The 13,607-nt window shown below is 39.5% G+C and overlaps 1 protein-coding gene across 1 annotated transcript in view; it reads left to right on the top strand.

Annotated features, from left to right (window-relative positions):
- The window catches only part of CRKL (CRK like proto-oncogene, adaptor protein), a 32,174-nt gene that overhangs the window by 12,729 nt on the left and 5,838 nt on the right, over positions 1 to 13,607 (top strand). The gene's annotated exons all lie outside the window — the stretch shown is intronic.

Raw genomic sequence — 13,607 nt, forward strand, 5'->3', positions numbered from 1 at the left:
CTGTGCTGTTAGTATTTCTCACTGATTCTTGTTTCCTGTTTCTCCCGGATTCCTTTTTTTTTTTTTTTTTTTGCGGTGCTGGGGATTTGAACCCAGGGCCTTGTGCTTGCGATGCAAGCCCTCTACCAACTGAGCTATATCCCCAGTCCATCTCCCGGATTCTTAACCTGCTTGCTCTTTTTTCCTGTTTCTAAATCTTCATAGATTTAGTCTCAACAGTAGCTGGTTCTCTCTCTCTTTTTTTTTTTTTTTTTTTAATTTTTTTTTAGTTGTTGATGGACTTTTTATTTTATTTTTTTATTTATGTTTTGGTGAGGATCAAACCCAGGGCCTCACACGTGCCAGGCAAGCACTCTACTACTGAGCCACAATTCCAACCCTATTTCGCATTTTATTTAGAGACAGGATCTGAGTTTCTTAGTGCCTTGCTGTTGCTGAGGCTGTCTTTGAACGTCAATCCTCCTGCCTCAGCCTCCTGAGCCGCTGGTATTATAGGCATGTACCACCACGCCTGGCTATTTTTCTTTGCATTAAGGAAATTTGATAATCATATAAACCCCCATTACCTAGAACAAAATCAGCACACACATTCATAGCCACTTGAGTGGGTCAATATTTCTAACATTGGGCTAGGTGCAATGGTGCTTTGCTATAATCCCAGTGATTTGGAAGACTGAAGCAGAATTACAAGTTCAAGACCAGTCTCAGCAATTTAGCAAGACCCTAAGAAACTTAGTGAGAACCTACCTGTCTCAAAATAAAAAATAAAAAGGGCTGAGGACTTACTCAGTGGTAAAAGCACACCTGGGTTCAGTTGAGAAATATGGATAAATCTCTTAGATTCTGTCTTCAGTTAGGCAGCGGAATGGTTTTAAAATATCAGTTAATATCAGGGCTGGGGATGTAGCTTAGTGATAAGAGTACTTGCCTAGCATGTGTTTGGGGGTTCAATCCCTAGCACTGCAAAAACTAAAATATATCAGTCCTAAATATATCAGTTCTTGCTTATTATAGATTTTATAATTTATAGCAGGAACTAGAACTTGAACATTTTAATTACTGTGAGTGATTTTCTAAGTAAACATTAACTGCTATTTATTTATTTGCTTATTTATGGTGTTCGGGGCTGAGTCTGGGTCACACACAAGAAGTAGTCCACCACTGAGTACGCTCCCAGCCCACATTAACTACTTTTTCAAAAAGACTTATAGCTGGGTGTGGTGGTACATGCCTATAAACCCAGTGATTTGGGAGACTGAGAAAGGAGGATCACAAATTCAAGGCCACTCTCAGCAACTTAGTGAGGCCCTTTCTCAGAATACAAAATAAAAAGGTATAGGACTGTAACTCAGTGGTAAAGTGCCCTGGGTTCAGTCTCCAGTATCAAAAAGATTAAAAAATAATAAAAAAGACTTCTGCAGCAGTGGCACATGTCTGTAATCCCAGCATCTCCCGAGGCTAAAGCCGTAGACTTCCAAGTTGGAGGCCAGCCTGGTAAACTTAGCAAGACCCTGTCTTAAAGTAAACAGGGACTATGGATGTAGTTTAGTGATAGCCCCTGGGTTCCGTCCTCAGTACCACAAAAAACAGGGGTGGGGGGTGGGCCTAGGTCTTTCATTTATTGTTTACCTGGGGGAGATCACTCTATCTCTGAGTTTCTTGACCTTTACCGGTAAAATCCAAATTACAAAAAAATTAAATAAAATAATATGTGCAAATTGCTTTTATTGCTATCCTCAGTAGGCTATTGTGAAGATCACATAAAATGATGCTTGTGAAAATGCTGTTTAAACCACAAAGTGCTATTGCTCTTCTTTAGCATTATCAAACTGCATATGTGTTAGAGAAATAGATTGTTAGTAACTATACCCTTTGTATTCACCTGAAGGTCAAAATAGGGGAGGATTGAGAGAGCCCTGGTGCATCACAATAGGGTGATGTAATGGAGCCAGTTGCTTCAAGAAAGCAAAATTTAAACCACAAACAGCCTACACACAGGAAAAGTTAGCTTTAATTTGTTTCATGTATATTTTTCCATTGGTGGTCCTCAGTTTTCTGTGGACCAGAAGTAATGTCTGAATGAACTATACCTGAAACTTTGTTTCAGGATGGTGATTACAACTCTTTCATGTTGACTGTAAGGAAAGAACAAGCACCTGAGGGCTTGCAACAGGGATCAGAGACTGGAAAGGATCCAGATGCTTGTATACTTCACAGAAGAACAAGAAAGAATCCAAAATAAGCTGCTTCCACACATAGATAATCCTATCTGAGCAGGCCTTCTTCAGCTTTCTTACCACTACATAGACCTATCCCTGGCCTGGTCCACATTTCATTAGCTTTGAATAAATGGACACACTTGGCTCTTAATACCTTCCAGTTTGCTTTGTGGTTTCAGCTTTTTGAGACATGAATGAATTCTCATCTCATCATGGGATTCAGAGTAGGTGTGACTTGTGTGTTAGACTACTGATTGTTGGCATACCAGGATGAGAATCTTGAGGTTTGAGGTGCTCAGTCAGAATTTTATGCATTTTAGACACCTGTATCTACTGTATGGGTGTGTTCCTTGGAGTGTGTACAAGGGAGTTATAGGGAGGAAAACAGGTATTGTCAAGGTCTAAACCTTGATGGGGTACCTAGGTACCTTAGTTACCTAGGTAGTAGGTAACTAAGAGGCCCAGGAGTGAGAGCCTAGTTAATAGTGTATATTTTAAGATAACCCACATATTTGGCCATTACGCAGCTCTTCTAGTCTCTAAAACCCCAGAGGTCAGTCTCCACACCTGTCTCCTCATGAAATTAACCTAGTCATCCAAGCTTTATAATGGGCCACTGAGTGTTTCACTGAACCCAAGAAAAACCCTTTGCTACACTTCACTTAGTGGTATTTCTCTGTGTATTTAAATGAGACTCAGCTGTAACATAAATGTTTCTATGATTATGTTATCTTCTAAAACTATCAGGATAATGATGTCTAATCCTGTTTAAAACAACTCTTTTGGGACTGATGCAATTAGGTTACCAGGAAAAGTATTAAAATGAAAATGAGAAACAGTGACACAGTAGAACAAAATGTGCCAGTAATTGAAGTTTCCTTATTCCCCTTGATAGTATTTGCAGAAGAGGAGGATGGCTTAGGTGAACTGTAGTCCTTGAATTATTTCACAAGGTTTTTTTTGTTTTATTTTGTTCTGTTTTTCATAAACCTTGATTCTTGTAAAAATCTTCCTTCAAGTAGAGAAAATTAAAAACTGATCTATGTTTAGCCATTTTCCCTTTCTTTTCTTTCTTTCTTTCTTTCTTTTTTTCTTTCTTTCTTTCTTTCTTTCTTTCTTTCTTTCTTGTCATCATTCTTGCTGCTTTTCAATAAATGAATTGGTCCTGTTAATTGATTTGAATGGGAATACATGGTGACCAGTGTAAGGTAAATCAAGGTGGGTGTCCCCAATCCTTAGGAACAGCAGAACTCTCACCACCTACCGTGGCGCACATCTCTAATCCCAGCAACTTGGAAGGATGAGGCAGTAGGATTGCAATGGGCCAACCTCAGCAATTTAGTGAAACTGTTTCAGAATTTAAAAATAGGGGCTGGGGTTGTGGCTCAGCAGTAGAGGGCTTGCCTAGAACATGTGAGACATCGGATTTGATTCTCAGCACCGCATGTAAATAAATAAAAACAGACCCATCAACAACTAAAAACATATATTAAAAAAAATTTTTAAATAAAGGTAGTGTGTCCACCTACAACTAAAAAAAATTTTTTTTATAATACCCCAGAGAATATAACAAATTCTATAAAAACAAACTGGTCAGTCTGAAATCAAACCTGGACAAAATTCTGGATGTGATTGGCAAACAGATGGTTTGTGAGGATTTAGAATGGAAAAAAGGAGTTTGGAAGTAGTATAGGCTCATAACAGACCAACCTCACCTGTCTTTTCATAGATATGTGACATAAATCAGATGAGGCTGCCTAGAAGGACGTTAGTTCCAAAACCTAAATAATTATTTTACAAACCCTGCAGATTTTAAAGTGGGGGAGGCTGGAATGTGACTCAGTGATTAAGCCCCTCTGGATTCAATCTCTGCTACCCCAGAAAACATTAGAGGTCTCTAATGCCCTGAATATATAGTGGGATTTGAAGGTCTCCTAGGAAAAGCAGGTCACATCTTATAAGAAAGTTATCAGGCTGAGGAAGGCAATGTAGCCCTTTCCAAAAAAAGACCATTGACCAGCAGAAAATACTTGTAGGAAGGGTGCTGTTGTTAGGTTTTTTGTTTTCCCTGACATTGAAGAAGTAAGGTGATTAGGGAGATATTGTGGACCTGCTTTTACTTGCGTAATCTTAAGCGAATTATGTAAGGCTAACCTAAAAAGCAGCCTGGCTCTAAGAGTTGATGTTTGTTCATTAAGGACCCATTTATTTAGCCACCCAGTAGGGTGCTTGCACTAAGGAGCTTACCATCTAGTGAAAGGGCAGAGACAGAAGCCAGCAGTGTGAGTAGGTGGGGACGTTGGCAATGTAGGTAGATAACGGTCTGGAAAGCCTTCTTGGAGGAGACATGACCCTTGAAGTGAGTTTTTTTGTTTGTTTGGTGGTTGGTTGGTGCCAGGGATTGAACCCAGGGGCACTTTACCACTGAGCTACATCCCCAACCTTTTAAATATTTTATTTAGAGACAGGGTCTTCTGAGTTGCTTAGGGTCTTATTAAGTTGCCGAGGCTAACTTTGAATTTTTGATCCTCCTACCTCAGCCTCCCCAGCCTCTGGGATTACAGGCATGCACCACTACTCCTGGCTTGAAATGAGTTTTGAAAGATGAATAGAAGCTAGCTGGGCAAAGTGAGGGAAGGCATTCCTGAGAGGGAAGAACTTGCATGAAAGTGATTAACACCACTGAGTGTCTGCAAGTAGGTCAGCACATTCAGCATGCCAGGCAAAGGACAGAAGAAGCAGAAGACAAAGGGGGAAAGTGGGCTTTTGCCATACCACATGAACTGAGGAGGTAACAATTTTCTTGCAATGCCTTCATTTGCAGGATGAAGCAGCCAGTTTCCCACAACTGAAGGAAATTCTGAAATTTGTAGGCAATTTGCCTTTTTTATTTATTGATTTTAAATTTACAGCAGATCCTTGATTTCCCTTTAATAATATTCTCACTGGTATTCCAGTATGCTTTCTGACTGAATAAGAAATTTCTTAGCATCTTTAAAATTGTGCTTAGTCTTGGGTACCCACATTCTTGTAAAGAGTGTTTACTGTATGAAATTTTGTATCCAAGTATCTAAATTGAAAGTCTGTTGCACATTTCTGATGCTGTGAGTTAAGAAAATAATTGGTGATATGAGCTGGGGGTCTGCAGGAATCAGTCAGTGGAACAGATTCTGTGGAGGGAGAATAACAATTACTTAGACTGCAAGTGAAACTTTAAAAAGTAATTCAGGATAGAATGATATAAATCAAGGAGAAAAACAAGTTTGTCATCCCATCCCCTATCTCCCACCCCCTGTACTGGGGATCAAAACCAGGGGTGGTGTATTACTGGACTACGTTATTTTGAGACAGGGCCTTGCTTAGTTGCTGAAGCTGACCTTAAACTTGGGATTATCCAGCCTCAGCCACCCGGGTTGCTGAGTTACTGACATGTGCTGCCCTGCCTAGCTAACTAAAATTTTAAAGCCCTTTAGGTCATTTAGCCATTTTCCTAATGCATAAGCCTTATACATGTCAAAATCCATTGGCACTCTAATCTCAACTTGGACACCTCTTAAAACATTTACTCGTTAGAGCTTTATCAAGTACTGATTAAGAGGCAGACTAGAACTTGGGATATAGTAGTGAACAAAACCATATTTATGTCCTTGTGGAATTTCTGGAATTTATAATCTCTTAAGGTGATTTGTTCTGAATTGTATGACTCCAGTAGTTAATAAGTTCTTACATTCTAGCAATCTACAGGAAAAAGTCTACAAGCAGCCTCTTTCCTATGTTTACTTAGCCCAGTGTTCTTTTTGTTTGTTTTTTGGTACTGGAAATTGAACCCAGGTATGCTTTCCCACTGAACTGCATTCCCAGACCTTTTCATTTTTCATTTGAGACAGGGTCTCCTCCTGCCTTAGCTTTCTGAGCTGCTAAGATCACAGTGTCACCACCACACCTGATTTAACTCTGAACTCTTGCTTCAGTGGGAGTGTATGCCTGACTTTAGTGATTGGAATCAAGTCCATGATCTTAGAGTTGGCCTTCTTGAATTTTTGTGTTGTTTTGTTATACTATATGTACACCATTTCTGAATCGTTTCTAATCCTGATTATATCATGTAGCAGGTTGATTAAGCCCCTCAATTTTATGTTACCTGCAGGTTTTGTAAAATAATTATTTAGGTTTTGGAACTAACGTCCTTCTAGGCAGCCTCATCTGATTTATGTCACATATCTATGAAAAGACAGGTGAGGTTGGTCTGTTATGAGCCTATACTACTTCCAAACTCCTTTTTTCCATTCTAAATCCTCATAAACCATCTGTTTGCCGATCACATCCAGAATTTTGTCCAGGTTTGATTTCAGACTGACCAGTTTGTTTTTATAGAATTTGTTATATTCTCTGGGGTATTTAAAAAAATTTTTTTTAGTTGTAGGTGGACACACTACCTTTATTTAAAAATTTTTTTTAATATATGTTTTTAGTTGTCGATGACCTTTATTTATTTTTTTATATGCAGTGCTGAGAATCAAACCCAGTGCCTCACATATGCTAAGCAAGCACTCTGCCACTGAGGCACAACCCCAGCGCTACCTTTATTTTTATGTGGTGCTGAGGATCAAACCCAGGGCCTCATGCATGCTAGGCGAGCACACTATCACTGAGCTACAACCCCAGCCCATATTCTCTGTTTTGATGTGAAACAGAGAGCCCTTCCTAGGTCTACCAGTGATTGTTCTGTGGCAGAAGACCAATCTTGGACTTTGGTTCCTGCTTGCCAACACTTTAATGTATATCTAACCTTACCAGCCTAAGAGTATCCTTCCATCTTTGGTATGTAGGTGTGTATGTATGTATTATGGCTCTCAGGGTTCTTAGTATGAATTTAGCATTGTCCTTAAGATACTTGCTCTTTGCTCCCCTCGGGGTCATCTATGATTGTATGCTCTTCTTGGATTGTCTTTGCCCAGTTTTGAAACCTTAGCCATTGGATTTGCATGTAGTCTCTGAATTTTTTCCCCCCTTTTCTTTTTGTATTTTTTCTTTTTGAACCAAGGGTAATTTCCCACTGGTATACATCCCAGCCCTTTTTAATTTTTGCTAAGTTGCTAAAGCTAGCCTTGAACTTTGATCCTTCTGTTTTAGTTTCCTGAGTTGCCGGGATTACAGATGTGCTCCACCCAACTGGTCTCTGAATCTTTCCCAAGTCCTATGGTATAAATTTCTTTCACTTCTGTCCTGGAATTCTTAGTTTTCCACTTTACCAATCAATGTTTCATTTGTGGGAATTAAATTTACATTAACAGTTTCTTTTCTTTTTTTTAATTTTTAGTTTTAGATAGACATAATCCTTTATTTTGTTTAGTTTTTTTTTTTTTTTTTTTTTTAATGGGGTGATGGGGATTGAACTCAGTGCCTCACATGTGCCTCAACCCCAGCCCTACATTAACATTTCTTTATTGCGTTTCTACTTACTGGGATGAGATAGCCTGCAAAGCAAATTTAGATTTCAGTGGTACTGGTTGGGTTTTTATTTTGTTTTATTTTATTTATTTATTTTTTCTCCCCCTCAGATGATTTCCTTAGGCTGGGTGACCTATAGCTTATTCTCCATAGTATATTAGGTCTCTTCAAGGTCATTATGAAGCATCTTACTAGTGATCCCCAGAGGCCTATGTATGATCACCACCTTCTTAGAGTTTTTTGTTTGATTTGGTTAGAAAGGACTGGGAATGTAGCTCAGTGGTAGAGCACCCCTGTGTTCAGTCCCTTGTACTGGGGGCGGGGAAAATAATCTGTAGTGTGTTTTGCTCATTCTCTGACATCCAGAGCTCCTGTGATTTCCCCCGCCCCCGCCCCACTTCGGGGGTGCTCTGCCACTGAGCTCCATCCTTTGCCTTCTCTTATTTTGATGTCTCACTAAGTTGAGGGGGCTGGCCTCAAACTTATGTGTCTCTTGTCGCAGCCTCCTAAGTCACTGGGAATCAAGTAGTTGCCACCTCACAGATTCAGCAATCCTACCCTTGGTCTTTTTGTCAGTACTGAATAAGTATCACTTCCATCCTTCTGTCTTTGATGTGTCAGTTGTCCTTCACAGCATCTAGTTTTATGAATTTTATTTACTTGTTTTCTTTAGTGCCAAAAGTACTTATGTATCCTTGATGACAATACTGCCAGGTGTGGTGGCACACGCCTGTAATCCCAGCAGCTTGGGAGGCTGAGGCAGGAGGAAGCAGGTTCAAAGCCAGCCTCAGCAAAAGTGAGGCACTAAGCAACTCAGTGAGACCCTGTCTCTAAATAAAATGCAAAATAGGGCTGTGGATGTGGCTCAGTGGTTGAGTGCACCTGAGTTCAAACCTGGTACCAAAAAAAAAAAAAAGAGTAAGAATATTCAGAAAGTCCTTCAGAGTTTAAGGTTCTAGGTGTTTTTGTTTTGTTTCTATTTTAAAGAGACAGAATCTTGCTATGTTGCCTAGTCTGATCTTGAACTCCTGAACTCAGGAAATTCTCCTGCCTTAGCCTCCCAGTTAGTTGAGACTATTGGATATGTAACACTATTGCCTGACTCTTGAGGATTTTGTTTTGTTTTGTTTTGGTGGTAGGGGTTGTCTGTTTTTTCATGTTTTTAATAACACTTTTTTCTTCTAGCATATCATATTCTCAGTGGGTTATGAATCAGAGATGTATATATATATGTAGGGGGGGCTGCTGGAACTTTAATCCAGGGGCAGTCTACTGCTGAGCTACATCCTCAGCCCTTTTTTTAATTTTTAGACAAAATAAAAGTTGGTGAGGCTGGTCTTGAACTTGTGATCTTCCTACCGCCAGCCTCAGAATAGATACCTTCCCCAGGATGAGAGATAATTATTTTCAAAAGATCTTTGTTTCTCTTAATGTGTAAATTGGGTGAAAATACCATGAAGTTGGGACCCTACTGGGTTTCAGGTAAGGCCTGTTCCAACCTAGTCCATTCATCCATTCATTCATTCTTTCTTTTTTGGTACTGGGGATTTAACCCAGGAGTGCTTTACCATTGAACTATATCCCCCAACCTTTTTTATTTTATTTTTAAATTTTGAGACAGTCTCACTAAGTTGCTCAGGGCCTGAGTATGTAGCTAAGGCTGGCCTTGAACTTGTAATTCTCCTATCTCAGGCTCCTGAGTCACTGTGATTACAGATGTGCACCACCATGCCCAGCCAGCCTAGTCCTTTATGCTGACCTCCTCTGTTTTCTGTATCTGGTAATAGCTGCTGAGTAAGAAGAACCATCAGCAAGGGGTCTCACAGTTTTATTTTCATTCTTGCCCTAGAGGCAAATGGCACCAACCTCATTTTTTTACACACTTAGAACTTGAGATTTGTATCATTCTCTGGAAGTCTTCCAGGTAGTATGTGGCAGAGCCCCCACTGAGCCAGGTTTTTTTTTTTTTTTTTTTTTTTTTTTTTTTCTCTTGCAGTGCTGGGATTTGAACCCAGACCTCACACATGCAAAGCAAGTGCTCTACCATTGAGCCCTCAGCCTTCCAAGTAGCTAGGATTACAGGTGTGCACCATGGCACCCAGCTCCTCAATTGTTTTTTGTTTTTTAAGCAATTGTCAGATGTAATTCATATCATATGGTTCATCCATTTAAAACAACAATTGAAGGCTTGGCATGATTCCGAATGTGTATTAAAGGATATTATTGAGAGACTGAGAAGGCAACCTACAAAATGGAAAAAAAAAAAACATTTGGAAGTCATATCTGTCAAAAAATTGAATGTCTGGAATATGTAAAGAACTTCTAAAACTCAACAACTAAAAAACCCAAACAACCCAATTTTTAAAATGGGCAAAGAACAGGCACCATGGTGCACTTCTATAATTCTAACAACTTGGAAGGCTGAAGTAGGAGGATTGCAAGTTCAATGCCAGCCTTGGCAATTTCACAAGACCATCCCAAACCAAAAAAATGAAAGGACTAGGAATGTACCTCAGTAGTAGTATGCCTCTGGGTTCCATTCCCAGTGTCTGTCTCCTCCATATTCATTCTCTCTCTCTCTCTCTCTCTCTCTCTCTCTCTCTCTCTCTCTCTCTCTCTCTCTCTCTCTCTCTCTCTCTCCCTCCCCCTCCCCCTCCCCCTCCCCCTCCCCCTCCCCCTCCCCCCTTCAACTCCACACACACACTCAATTGGCATATATGTATGGTTTATTTCTGAACTCCGTTTTTTTGCATTTTTCTGTATAAGTTCTCATATGATAATGCCATACTGTTTTAGTTACTGTAACCTTGTGTAATAATTTTGAGATCTGGAACTTTGAGTTCTTCATCTTTGTTGTTGTTTGCTACTGGAGGTAGATCATTTTGTTGCAGTTATTTTATTCTTCTAGATGTATTATAAATGGAATTGTTCATTAGACATGGAATCATCACTGATATTTGTGTGTTCATCTTGTACTCTGCAACTTTGTTGAATTTTATTTTTATATTTTTCATGTGGAATCTTTGGGAATTTATGTATGTAGGATTGTGTCCTCTGAATAGAGTTAATTAACTAATTAATTTGTTTATTGTGGTGCTAGGAATTGAACCCAGCAACACTGTACCACTGAGCTACATCTCAGCCCCATTTATTTATTTATTTATTTATTTATTTATTTTTTGCGGTGCTGGGGATTGAAGCCTTGTACCAACTGAGCTATCTCCCCAGCCCCCCCTCTTATTTTTTATTTTGCTAAGTTGCCAACACTGTCCTCAAACTTATAATCTTTCTTCAATCTTCAGAGTTGCTGAGATTACAGGCATGCACCACCATTCCTAATTTCACTTCTTCCTTAAAACCTACATTCTCTTACATCCCAGCATAATGTCCTGTGATTCCTTTGACCTCTGCCTAATTCTAAAATAAAATCCCTGTGTTTTCACAAGAAGTGTTAGCCAGTAAGCAGTCCTTTTGATCCTTGAAGGATAATGGTGAATGGTGTTTTTTTTGTTTTTTTGTTTTTTGTTTTTTTTTTAGTATTAAAAATGAGTTATAGAGTTCATCATGGTGACATATACCTGTAATCCCAGCAACTTAAGAAGCTGAAGCAGGAGGATTGCAAGTTTGAGGCCAGCCTCAGTAATTTGAGAGATGCAGTCTGAGAATATCAGTATGGGATGTGGAGGCTGGTGGGAAAGCCAAAAAACAAATGGACAACCAGTATTTTGGCCTTCCAGGGCCTTGACTACTCTTTTAATCAAGTGCCAGAATTCATACAGTAGTTATTTCTAGGACACACTGGACTAAAGGAATGAAGGAAACTATTGCTGACAGCAGGAAGTACATGCCCTCTTGTCTTCTCTTTGCGAGGTCTTTACCAGACAAAGAACAGGGCTTTTGCTCCTAGTATATATGCTTAAATGTTTATTTCCCCATTTTAAGTGTAGTCAAGCAAAAACATACCATTTTAACATTCCTGTCCTGTCATGTCCTTTCCAGTGCCATGGATGAAACCCAGGGCCTCACGTATGGCAAACTAGTGCTCTACCATGGAGCTACCTTCCCTTAGGACAATTCAAATAATGATTAGGATTGTCCAGTTTTATATGGTGAAAGTTCATACAGATGGTGCATCAGTTACATGCCTTCTCTTGGTCCATTGATAAGGTCAGTGACATTGTCTAGGCTTAAGTTTACTTTTACCGGTTTGATACCCTCCAAAGTAAGTTTCATACTTGAAAGATGTCCTCCTGACTATGTTATATAGCCTGCCGCCCACAGTTCTGTGCAGACCTGACTATAGACCAACTTCTCTCACAGTTTTATCAAATAGCACTCAACCTCAGATTCTAAAATGGTTACTTCACAGCCATCTTGCTGCTCTATTCATTATTCCTTTTTGTAGTATGAGTCAGTGCCCTTCTGGATTCATAGCAAAAGGACCCAACCGAGGGAAACTCCTAGGATTAGATGTGAAGCTTAGTGATAGAGGGTATGCGTAGCATGCACAAGACCCTGAGTTCAATCCCTGGCACCCAAAAAGAGAAAAAGAGAAAGAAAGAAACTCGTGCAAGGCCAGAATGACTATTAGAAAACCCCATGCCAGTCTTTTTTTCCTAGGCTGCTCTTTGACCTGTGTTGCAGGTCCAAGTTCTCTCCGTTGAAGCAATAACTTCTTGCTTCTGAGCTCTATAGTGTTAATTCAGTACCGCTGTTTTTATACTGTGTTGTTACATAACAATGAGTATGTGCCATGTCTGGACAGTGGATTATTTATTGTCCATCCCACAATGGACAATAGGAACCGACCTATTGAGAATAGGAACCGACCCGTTCATTTTCCATACAATAAATATTTAGTAAATCTTATTAAATTAATTAGTTAGGATTATGTGGAGAATATCCTATAAAGTGCCAAAATCAGCAATTAACTGAGATATGAATGTTCCTGGCAAGTTTCTGTATGTGGCTCACCTTTTTCTCCATCTTCCCATTGTCTTCTTCAGCTGCTATATCTATCACAGTAATTTATTAGACTTGTGTTTTTAGGCCTCCCTGTCATCTTTCATTCTAAATTGTCATTTTTCCTGTCCCCTCGTCATTTTTGAGGGGACCTTTGTTACTAACAAGGTTTTGTGCTTGACTCTTGCTTTGGTGCTTCCAAAGGGCATGACCAATTGAGGGAGCTCTATTCAGTTACCATCTTCTTTGTAGGGTGTTCTAGTTAATAGTTCTCGTGTAGTTTTCAATTAAATATTGTAAGAATCTTCTAAAGTCAGAAGGAACCATACCTGGAGTCACTTGAGCAGTTTGCCATAGTCAAGTAGCCACTAAAAATGGCAGCACCTGAACTTTCAGGAAATTCTATCATGCTCTAAAGCTCATGACAGACTGCTGCACCGTGCTACCTTATATTTGTTCTAAGGAGACAAAAATTTATATACTTTAATCATAGATCCTAGATCTTTATTTTTGTTTAGATATGTCTGATACTCAAGTTGTGCCTTTACGTATCCTAAGTACACAATGTAGAACATAACCCAGGGCTCTGAGCAGAGTAAACATCTTGTTTGCAAAGACTACTGGGAGTTGCCTGAAGGGCCTTCCTGTGTTCATTGTCTGCAAGAGAGGCTTTATTGAGGACCTCTGAGTAGTCTTTAGGACTTGTTTGATTTTGCTAAGAGTCACTTATGTTTCTGTCTTCGAAGTGTGAAAGAGCAGATCCAAGATTTCTTTTTATTAGCTTGGCAATTCCAGGCAAAAGCGAGAAATGTGAGAGGTTTTTATTAATTTTTTTTGTGGTGCTGGAGATGGAGTCTAAGACATACCGCCTAGGCAAGAACTTGACTGCTAAGCTACATCCACAGTTCTGAAATGTGATTTTTAACCTCTTGAGATTTTAAAAGTATAATGGCATACCCTTGCACCTCTCGTATA

This window comes from Sciurus vulgaris (assembly GCF_902686455.1).
Source record: "Sciurus vulgaris genome assembly, chromosome: 8".
Lineage (NCBI taxonomy): Eukaryota > Metazoa > Chordata > Mammalia > Rodentia > Sciuridae > Sciurus > Sciurus vulgaris.